Raw genomic sequence first — 15,726 nt, forward strand, 5'->3', positions numbered from 1 at the left:
ACTGTGGATAGCTTGATAGTGCTGCCAGGGAGACTCCTAGTTAATTCTTTTAAAACTTTAAAGTATCTGTGTAGGTATCTCTTCCTTGGTTTATTTGTAATAGTGTTTATTGTGTTAGGAATAAAAAATTAGAAAATAAGTAAACTGTGCTAGACCAAACTTCTACATTTTTTCTTAGTTTGATAAGTAGTTTTAAAAAACATAATATAAGGCCTCCCTGGTGGCACAGCGGGTTGAGCGCAGCACTGTGAAGCTGTGCAGCCTCTGCAGTGTGGGTTGGATTCCTGGTCAGCCAGGGAGAAACCCACATGGAGTGGCAGACCTCTCCTGCCTTGCCTGCTGCTCCCTTCAGCAGTGTCTTCAGTCCATCTACCTTTCTGTTCCCAGCTCTGTCTTTGGTGAATTCTCTCACCCTCCCACGCCTCTGACCTGTGCCCTAGTTCTTGTATAAATAAATAAATCTTTAAAAAATATATAAATATATAAATATAATATTATTATAATATATAATGTTAAAATATATAAATAATATATAAATATATAAATAATATATAAATAATTTATATATAAATATATGAATTATATATATAAATATATATGATATATATATCATCCCCACATTTTTTATTTTGCTTTAATTATATATTTAAATTTATCTAATCTTTAATATATTTCTGAAGCATAATTTCCTTGATTTCAACTAAAACAATTTTAATGAAAGAATCATGAATAAAATATTTCTTGAACAGATTGGCTTTACCTTTGAACAACCTGTTGTAGGTTACAAATTCTAGGATTGCATTGCATTGCCACATTTGGTAGACTTTCTTCCATTTTTTTCTACTGTTGCTGGAAGTGTACAGGTACCAGGAATAGGCCTCTCTTCTACGTGAATTGAGACACATGTCTTTGGCTTACATTGAAACAGAAGTTCTTTTTTTTCATCAAAATTCTTGGAGCTTCAAATGGACATATCTTGGGTTAGTTGTTCTTTATCAATTTTTCCCAGATATGTTGCATGCCTCCAATGTACATATTAAAATGTTCTATTTTAAGTTTTTTTCCTATAGTTTTGATGGTTATATCTTCTATTTGTTGCATTCTTCTACTTCAGAGAAATCACATGATGGATTTAATCATTTAATATTTGTTATTTTTTCTCTTATTGTCTTTAACACTGTATTTTTCTAATTTGTTATGCTAAGACCTTTTTTCATATACTGAGTACTGTTTTCAGTCATGGTTTCTGAGCTTTTTTCATTTGTAAGGTGGATATTCCTATTGATGAATCAATCATTCTATTTAATTGATTCTTGGATTACATCAATTGTTAATCTTCTGTTGAACTTTTTTTAAAGGGTATAATTTATTTTGTTGATATCTACAGATGTGCATTGAACTTTTTTTAAATGGTATAATTTATTTAATTAGTATCATATAGATGTGTTTCTTTGACTTCTGCTTTATGATAGGATTCTTTTTTCATCCACCAGACAACCATTTTCATCTATAGAGTATCAATTTTATGTTTTTGACCTGTGATTCTTTTTCTTTATTTCCACTGTAATTGTATCCACATATGTCACTTTGTTTCTGTTAGGATTCTTACTCAAATTTTTCATGGAACATCTATCATGTGGAAAATCTTTTGAAAAGATTTTGGGATATGAACTGCTGAGCTAGGTAACCTGAATGGACTATGTTTAAGGTAACTTTCTGGTGAAGTCAGCTATGTAGGACATTATAGTGTCATGTGCCCATGTACCCTACATTTCTTTGAGGTAATATACATGTCTCATTATGTCATCCTGTTGGCATGGTGTGTGCACGTTCATTTGCCATTGTTGTTTGTTAGTGCAATCAGTAGCTGCTTCTCCCTTTTTCTCCTCCTATCTGCCCTCCATTCAGCTTCAAATGAGTCTGTCCCTAAACAGAGAACAGCTTTGACTGATGCCTCAATGACTGGCTTGTCCACTGTGTCTGTCTGAGTTGTGTGATATGCTGAGGGGCACATCTGTGACACTCTCAAGACTTAGATGCTCAACAAAAGGAACTTTGTTGGACCATTCAGAATAATTCTGCACATTTTTAAGACTTGAGCATCTTGCTCAATGTATTTAGAAATAAGGGTCTATTTATAATATCATTGATTTTTTCACCAAAACTGTGCAAAACTTGGAAATTATCTACACATGAAGTTTTTTAAAGCCTATTTTAGTATCATTTAAGTTCACTTCCTTCCATCTGTTTGGGAGAGGGTTAGATTGAGGTTGAGGATCATTTAGCTTCAGTAAAGAAAGCAGTTGAGGAGTCCTCCTGAATTCTGCTGTCTTAACCATATGTCCCTTTTAAATCACATGCTTTTGTGTGAACTAGGAAAGTTCAGGGCCATCAGTGTTTCCCAAGAGGCCTTTTCCATGAGGGTAAAAATGGAACTCAACTTCTGCTGACAGGGCCCCTTACTACATTTGCCATCATGACTTCTCTCTTTGAACTTGACAAATGAAGAAGCACTTTCGTCAGGAGAGTTGGAGTACATATGATTTTTATCGTTGCCATACTTTGATGTTTTAAGTGGAAAATTTTCCTATTTTATGCAATTTTTCAATCTGGACTGAATTACTTGAGGATAGGGATTTTTCTTAATTTTTTTTTCTTTTGGTCAACATATTGGACAGTACCTTGTGCTGAGTAAGTGTTCAATTATTGTTTTCTCGCTGAATAAAAAATAACTTCACAGAATTTTTGTCTCATTGACAGCATAAAGTTTACTTTGCGTGCAAGTTTGTCAAAAGTGAATTCAGGGCCTCCCTGGTGGCTCAGGGGTTGAAGACAGTGTTATCAAGCTATGACCAGCCACTGCAGCATGGGATCTATCCTGGGCCAGCCACAGAGCTACCCACATGATGCAGCAGACCTCTCCTGACTTGCCCGCTGCTCCCCTCAGCAGTATATCTCAGTCAGTCTGCCTGTTCAGCTCCCCACTCTCTCCGGTGAATCCTCTCACCCCCATACCTCTGACTTATACCCCAGTTCTTGTATGCACAAATAAATAGTTTTTTTAAAAAAGGAATTCAGCTAATATAAAACCCCTTTGTGGTACCTTGGCAGATTGGGGCCTCCCCAGTGGCACTGTGTTGTGAAGCTGTCCACAGCCTCTGCGGTGCCTGTTCGATCCCCGGCTGCTCCCCGGCCACTGGAGGAGGGTCCCACATGGCATGCAGACCTCTCCTGCCGCCCGCTGCTCCCCTTAGCAGTGTACTTCGGTCCTTCTGCCTGCTCTGCTCCCCGCTCTGGCTCTGGTGAATTCTCTCACCATCCCTTGCTTCTGACTGTACCCAGTGCTTGTATAAATAAATAAATCTTTAAAAAAAAAAGTCAATTTCCTGTACAGTTTATTCCTTTTCTACCTCCTTCTATCTTCTACAGTATCCTAATATTGGTATTTTAGTCATTGATCCTCTTCTCATTTTTAAACACACTTATACATTAAATGATCTTATTTGTTCCATAGGCTTTAAATATTATTGTCACATATAGGTGCCCACATGAATTTATCCATCCTAGACCACTTTCTTGGACTTCAGGCTACATCTCAATGTCTCCATGTGCAGATCATTTTTCAGACCTAACATGTAAAATTGAATCCCTGGTTCATACAAGCTCGCAGGTTCCCATCAACCCACCCGAAGCCATCTCTAGCTCCGTTGATAATGGTCTTCCTCTTACCCAGGCCAAAAGCTGAATTTTTCCTTTGTTCCTTCCTGTCTTTCTCTCATATCAAATTGGAATTTCTTTAGGAAATCCTATTAACTCTACCTTTAGAAGATACTCATATTCTCGCTACTTCTCACTGTCTCTATCAGTATCCAGAAGACATTGATGTAACGTAAGGAGGGATGTTTGTATACATTCTATTCTCAAACCAGTAGCCAGAGTGATTCAGTTTAAATAAAGGTTAGATTTCTTATCTTAATTGAAAGACCATTGGCCTACATCCTTGTTAGTGTTTTGGAGGTATAGGATCTCCCCCTTCAAGTGTAGTCACCATAGCTCACCCGCCACCACCATAGTGGTGGCACCCATTCTCCACCATAGTCCATGTGTCTTTCTCTGTCCACTCTTTTCCCACCACTTTCCCTACCCCTCTGGATACCTCTGTGGTCAGAACCCTGTGGTCAGCTTGCAAAGGTTGATTTTAAAGTTTGTCTTTGTCTGACCCTCTTTTGGTTTCTCTATATTCTGCATATAAGTGGCACTATCTGGTATTACTCTTTCTCCTTCTGGCTCATTTCACTTAGAATAATCCCATCTAGCTCCATCTATGTTGCCACGAGTGGCATGAGTTTATCTTTTTTTGATCACTGAGTAGTATTCCTTGGTGTGTACAGACACATTAAATAAATAGGTCAATTAATCAATAAAAATTAAATAAAGTTAGATAATAACTGTCTTCCCTGGTGGCGCAGGCGGTTGAGCACCGCACTGTGGAGCTGTCTGTAGCCTCTGCAGTGCTGGTTTGATCCCTGCCGGCCAAGGAGATACCCACATGGTGCAGCAGACCTCTCCTGTCATGCCCACTGCTCCTCTCAGCAGTGTACTTCAGTCAGTTTGCCTGTTCTGTTCCCCGCTGTGTCTCTGGTGAATCCTCTCACCCTCCCACATATCTGTCCTGTACCCCAGCACTTGTATAAGTAAAAAATAAATCTTTTTAAAAAAAAGTTAGATAGTATCATTCAACCTCAAAACCTTTCTCTGCTGCCCACTTTACTGACAGCTGCTAGACTCTAAGTCCTAAAAGAGAAAGTGCATGTTTTTGTGAGTGTGAAATGGAGAGCATCATATATAAACATCCTTTATCTAGAAATAACTGCAGAGTTTTATATTCAGTCACACATTTCAAAGTGGAGGGAAGTGGAAGTAGGTGGCTTCTAGATTATGGACTCACTGGAGTCAAGCAACATAGGGCTTGAACCCAAACATGGGCATATGGCCCAGTATTCTCACATTTCAGCTGAGGGGTCACAGGACCATTATTGCACATGGGAGTACTCTCTCACAAGGATGAAATGAGACCAGGAGAGATCATTTGTTAAAGTAAATTGTATAAATCTAACATCACCCAATAAATATTTGGCTTCCATTAAGCACTTTTTAATAATTATCAAATTAATAAAACCCTACATTTGCAAAACAGGCAGTATTTCCATCAGAAGATCTTAAAGCAATCCTAAAGCAGTAAGTTAAAGGGAGAGAAGAGGCAGAATAAACTCCCTCTTCCAGTGTTTTCATTCTCACTCTCTGGCCCAAGGAGATTAATAGGGACTTGAGTGGGCATAAACTAACCACATCACTAGGTACTGACTTGAAAAAGGCAGAGAAAGAGAAATGCTAAATCCTTCTCACCCAGATGACTTTGCTTTGAGAACAGCTTAAAAACTTCCAATAGGGAAGGTAACAAATGCTTTCACAGGAATTACATTTCATCTGTGATCCTTTTATTCTTTATTTCCTTTTCCTTTTATCCATGGATTTAAGCTCTCCTGTTTATGATTAATTATCAGTGGGAAAACAAAATTTTATTTAAATAATTGGCAGGCAGAAGTTATCTGAAATTATGAATCATTCCCCCAAATGTTTAGCATGAAACTCATGTATGCATTTGTGTGTGTATTTATGTGTGTGAGATATGTGTATGGTGTGTGTATGTGTGTGTGTGTGTGTGTATAGTTGGGGTTGATGGTTTGTGGCATTAATATAACAGCTCTTTGGGGCTTGAGAGAGCTAAGCAGTTACACATTTTACTCTTGTCATTGTCTTTTGTGCTTCTAGATATTCTCTCTCGGTTCATTTTTTAGTAGCATCAAAAGAGTTAAAGCAACAAATAAATGAAACAAGTCCGATGAATATGGAACATATTTAATGGATTTTTCAGTTTCTTCATTGCACATGCTTCCTGCAAAGGTCTCTGCAAAACAGAATACTTTAGTTAATCAAATCATTTAGCTAATTAGTGTGCTCCTCCTTCATTTATTTGACTCTGTCTTCTAAATTAACCTTATTGCTTCAGGCCTAATGGGTTCGAAACCCTTCCCTTTCCCCCCTCCCCTCTTGCCGACCCCCCCATGTTCATTTCCTCATGGACTTCCTGTCAGCATGACCTCGCTTGCCTAATGCTTCTACACAATGCTCTTGGATCCCTCACACCTCACTTCTTTCAACTTCCATTACATGTAATTTGGTGCAACATTGAATAAGAAGATATTACCTCAAGAACCTTAATGGTATCAGCATGATTATCAGTTGGGGAACTGATATATTTGTAAAGAAGGACCAAATCTCACCAGCCTATGGACAACGGGCACCTTCAGGTTCGGTGTGCTGTGCTAACACACCTCTGAAGAGGTGTGGTCCTACACCTGGTGATTGGCTGCAGTGTTGTAAACCAATGTTATCTCAATAAAACAAACAAAAAAAATGATAGGCTATTATTTCTCTCTCTATCAAAAAAAATATGCAAGTATAGGGCCTCCCCTGGTGGTGCAGTGGTTGAGCACCGGGCTGCAAAGCTGCCCGCAGCCTCTGCAGCACAGGTTCGATTCCCGGCCACAAGTGAGGGCCCCACATGGCGTGCAGACCTCTCCTGCTCCTGCTGCTCCCCTCAGCGGTGTGTATCTCATTCATTCTGTTCTGTTCCCCGCTCTGGCTCTGGTGAATTCTCTTACCCTCCTGCACTTCTGACTGTACCCAGTGCTTGTATAAATAAATAAATAAATAAAAATCTTTAAATAAAAAAAAATACAAGTATAAATTGTGTAAGATTAATATGGAAAGGCCAGGTGCTAGATTTCCAGAATCCTTCACATTTGTCTCTGCCAATCTCAGTACATGACTTGTGTCTTTTGGAGGAAAGTAGCTGTTCTGACTCCCACCAGCACATGTGTAGTCATCCCTGTGTAGCACAGCTGCACCCCTACGGGAGTTACTCATTTCTGTCATGGGAGCACAGTTCGAACTTGCATACGTGGCCCACCCAAGCTGCATGGACATCTTTGGCTGGATAGCTATATGTTTGGTTGTTATTTGAAATGCCATTTGTCTGCCTATAAATATACTCTCCTTCTAAGGATAGGATGTTTTGGTCTCTTCTATGCAAGATTCCCACAAATATTGTAGTTCCATTACTATTTATTATGAATCATTTAGTTGACACTCCAGTCTTAAACATTGGTCACATGAGCTTTGTTAGCATGTCACATTCAAATTCCATCAAATGGGAGTATTGGAAAGTCTGAATTCCAGACCTGCAGGGCAGTGGGTCAGCTGGTGATAGGTTTCACTTGGGATCTGCCACCTCACAGGGTGCTGTGGTTTCCAAACAGCCAGCTGCTTCTAGCAAACACATCTCTATAAGGCCATGTGGCAAGAAAATCTAATTCAACTTGCAAATTATCTCTTATCCTGTCATATGGACACTCAATGTAAGTCTAGCAAAGCCTCAGCAAAACCTGAGGACATATTACTTGTTGGAAATTAAATCATGGTCTCTCACTTAATGTGTACAGTTGCTTCAAATCTCTTCAGATTTTCTTGTACTCCAAACACACAAGGCCATTCGAATGGCAAGTAAGTTTCCCTCATTTTTCCTAGAGTTTATAAACCTATTATATGTCACCTCTTCCCCCAAACACTTATGGTTCATCAGCATGTAAACAGTAGTCATGGAAATATGATGAAATGATCTTGATTGCTTCTATGAATCATATAATAAGAAATCTTATTTTAGGTAGATATGCATATCTCATGTTTTCAAATATGTGATAATCTTTAGGAAAGACTATTATACTATAAGCTATGCTTATACAGTTAATAGTTATCAATCAGTACATATAATTTGAAAATTATTCCTTATGCATGTAGACATATGACCAGTACTTTCTCTCTCTATATAAATGTGTATAGTATATAATATATTACTATGATATATAAATTATATATATTATATAAATATGCAAATATATTTATTTGATTAAATATGTATGGGCCTCGGGGTTCTATTAAAGAAGTAGAGGACATGGATATTTTACATGATTTATATATACATGTGCATATATATAAAGTAATAAATGTTAGTTAATAAATGTTAATTTAATTTTGAGAAAGATTTTATAATGTGCCCATCAGCACGTTGAGAATTCATATAAAGATACTGAAGTTATGAAAAAGTTATGAAAAAGTGTTATACTCAAGTCTATATGGAAGAGTCTTTGTAACATCTGTTTTAAAGCATACACCTCTTTAGTAAATCAAAATATAGTTACCTTTGCAGTTCTTCTAAATTTCATTTTATATGTATTGGCATAAAATACTGGGTTCCACATGGTATAGAGATCAACTATGAATAAATATTCCTTTTCCATGATGCTTGAATACCCAGAATCTTGGATTAAAATATATTAAAATCTGTTTATTTAAACTGTCATATTATTTAAGATTTTTAAAATTAAATTCCATTGATTTACCATTGATTTATTAAACTATATAAATTTGGGAATTACATCTTAATCTCTATGCATATGCAAGCCTCACCTCATCCACCCTTAAACTTCTAGGGATTCCCATCATCACATTGTTGAATTCTACCTTTCTCTCCTGCCTCTTCCATACCCCATCTGATAATGGCCATATTTTTCATAAAGTTAAACAGTTTTGTTGTGACTTTTTTTTTTCATTATTTGCTTTGGTTATTTATATTCTACACATAAGGGAATCCATTTGACATTTGTATTCTTGTATTTCACTTCTAAAGTTATTTCACATAGTGTAATCACCTCATTTCTATCCATTTTATCACAAAAGGCAAGATTTCATATTTTTAATGGCCACGTAGTTCTTAATTTTATTATATACAGAATTTGTTATATATACATATACACACATATACATATATACATGTGTGTATATAGAGAATTTATGTTAAAGAACTTATATAAATATGTTTATATCTATAAATTTATCTATGTATAAATTTTTTAGTCATCCATCAATCAGCATTTAGCTTGGCTCCATGTCTTAGCTATAGGTGAATAGTGATGCTATGAATATAAGGCTTCATGTTCTTCAGATAAATACCTAGGAGAGGTATTGCTAAATCATGTAGTATTTCCATTTTTAGGCTATAAAGGAATCTTGATACTGTATTCAGTAGCGGTTATACCAATTTATATTCCCAACCATGGGAACAAGAGTTCAATTTTACTGCATTCTTACCAACACATATTGTTTCCAGCATTTTTCTGTAAGCCATACTTATAGAGGTAAGATAGTATGTTATTTTGGTTTGGATTTGAATTTCCCTAATAATAAGTGACATGGAATATCTTTTATGTGTCTTAGTCTTCTGTATATCTATTTCTGTATTTATTTTGGAGAAGTGGCTATTCTCTTTTGTTATTAAGTTTTTAAGTTATCTATTAACAGACTATCAGTGAAGTACCATTTTTTACATTCTTGTGAATATTTTGAAAATACAGGATGTCTCCCCTCAGGTGTGATCACTAAAGCAAACATAGTGCTCCACCAGAGATTGTTGTGCTCTCCCCTGTCCCCTTGTCCCTCTCTTGGATTGCTCAGATCTATGATCAGTTTTCAAGATTTGGTTTAAAGTCTCTGGTGAGTCCTTTCATGCCCTGCACCTCTGGTCTACACTCCAGCTTTTCTATGTATAAATGAATGCATGAATGAATGAATGAATGAATGAATGAATACAGTTTCTCTTTATCTGATTTTTTGTTTGGTTTCTCTATATTTCACAGGCATAAGTGTCACTATCTAGTATTTTTCCTTCAGATTTTTCTTTTGCTTAGCATGATCCCTTCCAGTTCTATTCATGTTACTGCAAAGAGCATTAATTAATCTTTTTTTTTTTTTGAGTAGTATTCCGTTGTGTGTATATACAACATCTTCTTGATTCATTCATCTCTTTGGGGGCATTTAGGTTGTTTCCATATCCCCTTGGTTACTGATTTTAGGTCTTATATCCAAGCCTTTAATGCATTTTGAATTAATTTTTGTACATGGTGTTGCACAATAATCTAGTTTTACTCTTTTTGTTGTTCTGTTGCACGTGACTGTCTAGGTATCCCACCACCATTTGTTGGAGAAATTTCTTTCTGTATTACATGGTCTTGGCTCCTTTGTTAAAGATTAACTAACCTATAGTAGTTTATTTCTAGACTCTCAATTCTATCCCATTGGTCTATGTTTCTATTTTTGAAATATCTTCAAGCAGAAGTTGCAATAATATGTATGATGTTTCAAAAATACAGATGATTTGTAATGGAAAGAGGAAAAAATAATCTTTTAGCAAACTACATAGGTTATCAAAAATGTTCTTTTATGCGAGCATTGAGATGTCAACTGCTCAGAAACTGATTTTACAGTTAATTGTTTTATTGTGGTTTTGCATTTGATCCATTCATTACTTAGGGACTGGCTTAGATGTGTCAGTTGTGTCTAAGTTTACAGAAGTAAAATTGGAATCTTTAATTATTTTTTTCCAATTTGAACATAAAGTGGAAACTTTGCACACACATCCTTTCTCTGATTCCTTGATAATTTTTAATTTTGGTTATCTAATCCCCTTATTTCTCTCCCAGAATTTTAACTTAGTAATAAATTGTCTTTTCCTGCTAAAAACTTTGAGAATGTGCTTCTTAGATGTATAAACTTGGGTCCACATCCTAATTCACTCTTACTTTTCAATATTGAAGAAATTATACAGTCTTTCTCAAACCTAGATAACCTGCAGGGAAAATGATGCAATATTAGTAGTGAAGATATAATACGTGTGTGAATATTAAAGCCGGAGCACCAGGGCCAACATATTTTTCTATTAAATTAAATCTTAGATGAACTACAATCATCACTAATGCATAAGTTAAATTGATTGAAATAGAAATTGTCTATCTTTACATTCCTTCTTATTATAAATTTATTTTCATGATTTTGGTAATTGCTGAATAAACTAATTTTTTATTATATATACAATTGTTAACCAGCTGCATTCAGGACTGTGCTTTTCTTAAAAGTAAAATGCAGAAAACACAAAAAGCTCCTTGGGAATATAGATATTCAGAACTGCATCGTGAAATCTCCTATTCTGGTAAAGAAAGGCATATTCATCCTATGACCACGACATATTCTACACTGACAATTTTATATTGAAATTAGCACACTCTATTTCCTCTAGCTTGAACTTTTGCTTTTATGAATGTCTCTTGTATTAGAGATTTAAACATGCCATTCGCCTTTGTTCACAAAAAAAAAAAAAAAAAGGGTGGGGAGGAGGGATGCACTCCTGTCTTAGCCTATTCAGGTTACTATAGTAGATTACCATAAGTTGTGGTGGTTGGAGGGGGTGTTAACAATAATTCATTTTTTACAGTGCTGGAAGCTGGCAAGTCTGAGACCAAGATGCTGGCACATTCGGAGTCTGGTGAGAGCTCATTTCCTGGTTCAAAGACAGTCTTCATTGTCTGTGTCCTCTACAAGGCAGTTTTCTCTGACTTCTCTAATAAGGGCACTAATCCCATGTATTCATGAGGGCTCTTTGGAGATGAGATATCTACATAGGAGTTGGGAGAAGGGTCATAAACATTCATTGTATAGAAACTTATGAATGTTTTCTATGGCATAGATAATTTTAAAGTGTCTTTATATATCATAGTTTGGGGGTATCACGCTATCTTTCTAGCTTAATTTTATGATCCCATTTTTTGAAGGTTCCATATAATTAATTTATTAGCCAAAAAAACACTGATCAAATAATAGTGAAGGCAAATTCTACCCACATAAGAATATTTGGGATAATCACTGGCCTCATCATTTGCAAATTAAGTGAATTTACTCAATTATTTATGATTTAATACTTTGTTTCTTCATGTATAATATTGATAACAATACAAGTATGTTTCATAGAATTGTTATAACAATTAAATGAGAGACTGTGTAAAAACACTGTAAACTAAAACACACAAAAGAAAATCAAATGCCTTTAAATTACCAGGATTTAAGTGAGAAATGTGCTTACATAGGGTGCTATGTATTATGACAGATGGATGATGAGAAAAAGGATTTGAAATTTTGTGAAGAAAATTATATTGAACAAAATTATAAGGGTTGCATGTGATGCAGTAGAGTGGGGCTAGAAAATCACTAAAAACCAGTGCAGAATCATGATGTAAAAATCATATGAAAACTAAAATTCCTATATTGATAGCATTACTAGGATTTTCTAGAAAAAATAAATTTCATTTAACAACATTTATATGGCACTTTATGAGTATTTACATATTAATCCTATGACAACCCTGGGAGAAAGGTATTATATGTATCATCGTTTTAGAAGCAGGAATCAGAAGCATAAAAGAAGGCTGTCAAAGAGAAAGAGACAAACACTAGGTAGGGTGAACAAGGCAGATTTCATTCAGGCTGCTTCAGGAAAGGAAAGCTCATTTCAACCCCAACTAAAAACAACGGTAACTGAGGATTTCAAAGGGATGATGGAGAATGAACGAAGTGGTTATGAGTAAGTGAACAGGGGAGAGAGGGTTACAGGGAACCAGGAGGTGGCTAAGGGCAAAGAGTGGAAATTTATTGAAAATGGTTAAGCAGTGTGGATTTGGACAAAGCACATTTTGTGTTTTGACAGTCTTGCATTTTTTTGAGCAAAGAATCAGCACAGGTGAGCTGAGGTCACCTTTTAGGATCACAGTCTAGTGTAGGGTGAAGTTTGCTCTGGTCTTAATGCAGTGTTTAGGTGAGTCCTTGTGTCATGTTGGGAGTTCATATTTCATAGAATCACATTCACATAGTAATTGTTAGACTTGGGATTCCAACACCAGCTTCTTGACTCTGGAGTGCATGCTGTATCTCAGTGTCAAAAACACTACTTGCTAATCTTTACTTTTTATGTTCTTATAGGCTGCATTCCTTTGTAAACCGTAAGACTCAGTTTATGTTTGAAGACTCTCTGATGGTCCAAAATGTTTCAGACAATAGGAAGTGTAACTATAATAATTTTTCTTTTGTGTGTTTTGAGCTCACATTTGTTACTACACTGTATGATAGAGACATATAAAATCACACCTCTTCACATGTGCGTTACCACCACCCAAGTACCCATTATCCCCCACCATACCTCATTGGGTCCTCTTTACTCTTCACCTTCTGCCTCTCCATGTATAACCTTTGCCTTACAGTCAGACTTCTAGGACTTGTTTTGGTTTGGTTATGTCTGTTCCTTTGTGGATTTTTTTTTCTCTATATTGTCACAAATTTCAAGAGTTCAACTTTATTTTTGTAGCTGACTAGTACTCCATTGTGTATACATACCAACAGTTCTTACCTACTCATTAGTCCTAGGGCATTTAGGTTTTTACATAATTTGGCTGTTATAGATATAGTTCCTACTTAAAAAAAAAAAAGATTTATTTTTGCATGCGTGCAAGAACTGGCATGTAGGTTAGAGGTACAAGACGTGAGTGCAGAGCGGAACTGGTGGATTGACTGAAACACACTGCTGAGGAGAGCAGTGGGTGAGACAGGCGTGGTCTGCTTCACTATGTGGGCCAGCTCCCTGGCCTGGGATCGAACTCGTGCTGCAGTGGCTGCAGATAGCTTGATAGTGTTGTGTCCTTAACTCCTGCACCACCAGGGAGGCCCAATTCCTATGAATTTTTGACATGAGATTATTTAAATCACTGAAAGTGTGGTTTCTTAAAAGTTCTTATGAATCTGGGTTAGATATTGTTCCTATCCATTTTGAGCTACTCTTCCTCAATCGTTCTTATTGAAAAAAGTGAACATGAAGTAACTGAATGATATGACCTTTACCTTTAAACAAAACAAAATAAAGATCTATCACCACTTTCAACCAGCTGGCAACAGAATTCTACCACTATTTTAAATTTTCCTCGACTTTACATTTGGTTTAACTAATCTTTATCGACCACTCTTCTTTCAGTTTTCCTGAGTTACTTGATTGAGGCTTTCCTGCTCTCTTGCCACTCAGGATACCAGAATATACCTTTAAGTTAATAGTCAAAATCATTTACATCCATATATGATTTCCCATTTCTAAAGGTTTCCATGAAAAAGAGAGGGGCAGAGAGTATGAGCATGGTGGAGAGGGGGTGTGAGGAGAAAGAGAGATACTTCTCTGATCTGTAGTCAAATACAGCCCTACCTTCCAGTGGGCTGCTTCAACTCAACCCCCTCTATTAGAAACCTTCAAGTATTTTCTTGAGCTTCCCTGACACGTGAGCATTCCTGGTGTGCAGCACAGATCATTCAAGCAGAAGCATCTCTCACTTTTAATAAGCAAAATACACTTAGAAGTGCAATATGATATATTTTTTAAAGTGGGGAAAGGTTTCACCAGAGGGTGAAGAACTCTTGCTCTCAAGAGTTCTGAGCAAATTTAAAACATTGAAATATATGACTCCTAAGAATCCATCCAGATATTGAGACTGAGCATTTAAAAAACAAACAAGCAAACAAAGCCTTAAACCATTCTGAAATATATTTAGGGTAATACTTGAACAAAACGGAGAAAATATAATAAAATGCATGTTTTGAAATAGACTAGAATCAGGAATGTCCAGCAAAATGGTTGCTTTTTGTCACTTTACATCTTTGTCCTTCTCCATATTTATCATGTGGCAGAGAAAAGGAAGGAGCCAAAAATCTTTATGCACAAAATAAACTAAAAGGAAGAAAAAGAGCTTTAATAAACTTTGAACACACACACACACAAAATATCAAAACACTCAGGTTTCTGCACTTCACAACACCTTAATTTTCCATCAGCCATGCAGCTGTGCACTTCCCACAGTGCAAAGTCTCATGAAGGGTATATTAATTAAGTCATTATGCCCTGAGAGTTAGGTATAATTACAAATCTTCTCACCATACTATTTTGAGTTTCTAAAATTCAATAAGTTAGAGGCTGTTTTTTTTTTTTTTTTTTCTTCAAGATGTCACAGGGGAAAAAAAATCAACACCAAAATCCACAGAGTAGATAACCTGTCATTCTCTCCATTACAAGAGGTCTGAGTCTTGCAGAGAGGAGTAACTTGCTCTTGTCAGTTCAACCTAAGAAATTTTCCCAAACTTTCAGCAAGAATTACCAATAAATATTTAGCCAAGTACATGCAGCTATGAACATTGACAGGAAGGGTCTCAGGACAGGACTCAAGAAAAAAAAAAGTGCTCGCTTCAGCAGCACATATGCTAAAATTGGAACGATACAGAGAAGATTAGCATGGTCCCTGTGCAAGGATGACACGCAAATTCGTAAAGCGTTCCATATTTTTAGCTAAGCTTTGGAAACAACCCAAATGCCCAAAAATAGATGACTGGATCAAGAAGATGTGGTATGTATACACCATAGAATATTACTCAGCATTCAAAAAAGATAAACACATGCAATTTGCAGCAACATGGATGGAGCTGGAAGGGATCATGCTCAGCAAAATAAGCCAGAAAGAAAAAGAAAAATACCGGATGGTCTCACTCATAGCAGGGATCTAGAAAACCTAAATAAGGGACCAGGAAAAAGAATAACTATATGAAAGAAAATATCAAAATCAACAAACAACTATGAACAAGAGACACTCTATGGGGGGTGGGGGCAGGGAGGGAAGGGATTGAGGTCAAAATAAG

At 36.2% G+C, this 15,726-nt stretch overlaps 1 non-coding gene across 1 annotated transcript; it reads left to right on the forward strand.

The window, feature by feature from the left end:
• Nucleotides 1–15,270: 15,270 nt before the first annotated feature.
• On the forward strand, nt 15,271–15,377 carry LOC119256377 (U6 spliceosomal RNA). Its single transcript, XR_005127717.1, has one exon. It is a non-coding gene; the product is annotated as a U6 spliceosomal RNA (small nuclear RNA).
• The last annotated feature ends 349 nt before the right edge of the window (nt 15,378–15,726 follow it).

This window comes from Talpa occidentalis, unplaced genomic scaffold (genome assembly GCF_014898055.3).
Source record: "Talpa occidentalis isolate TD23 unplaced genomic scaffold, MPIMG_talOcc4v2.1 talOcc4.3, whole genome shotgun sequence".
In the NCBI taxonomy this organism is placed as follows: domain Eukaryota; kingdom Metazoa; phylum Chordata; class Mammalia; order Eulipotyphla; family Talpidae; genus Talpa; species Talpa occidentalis.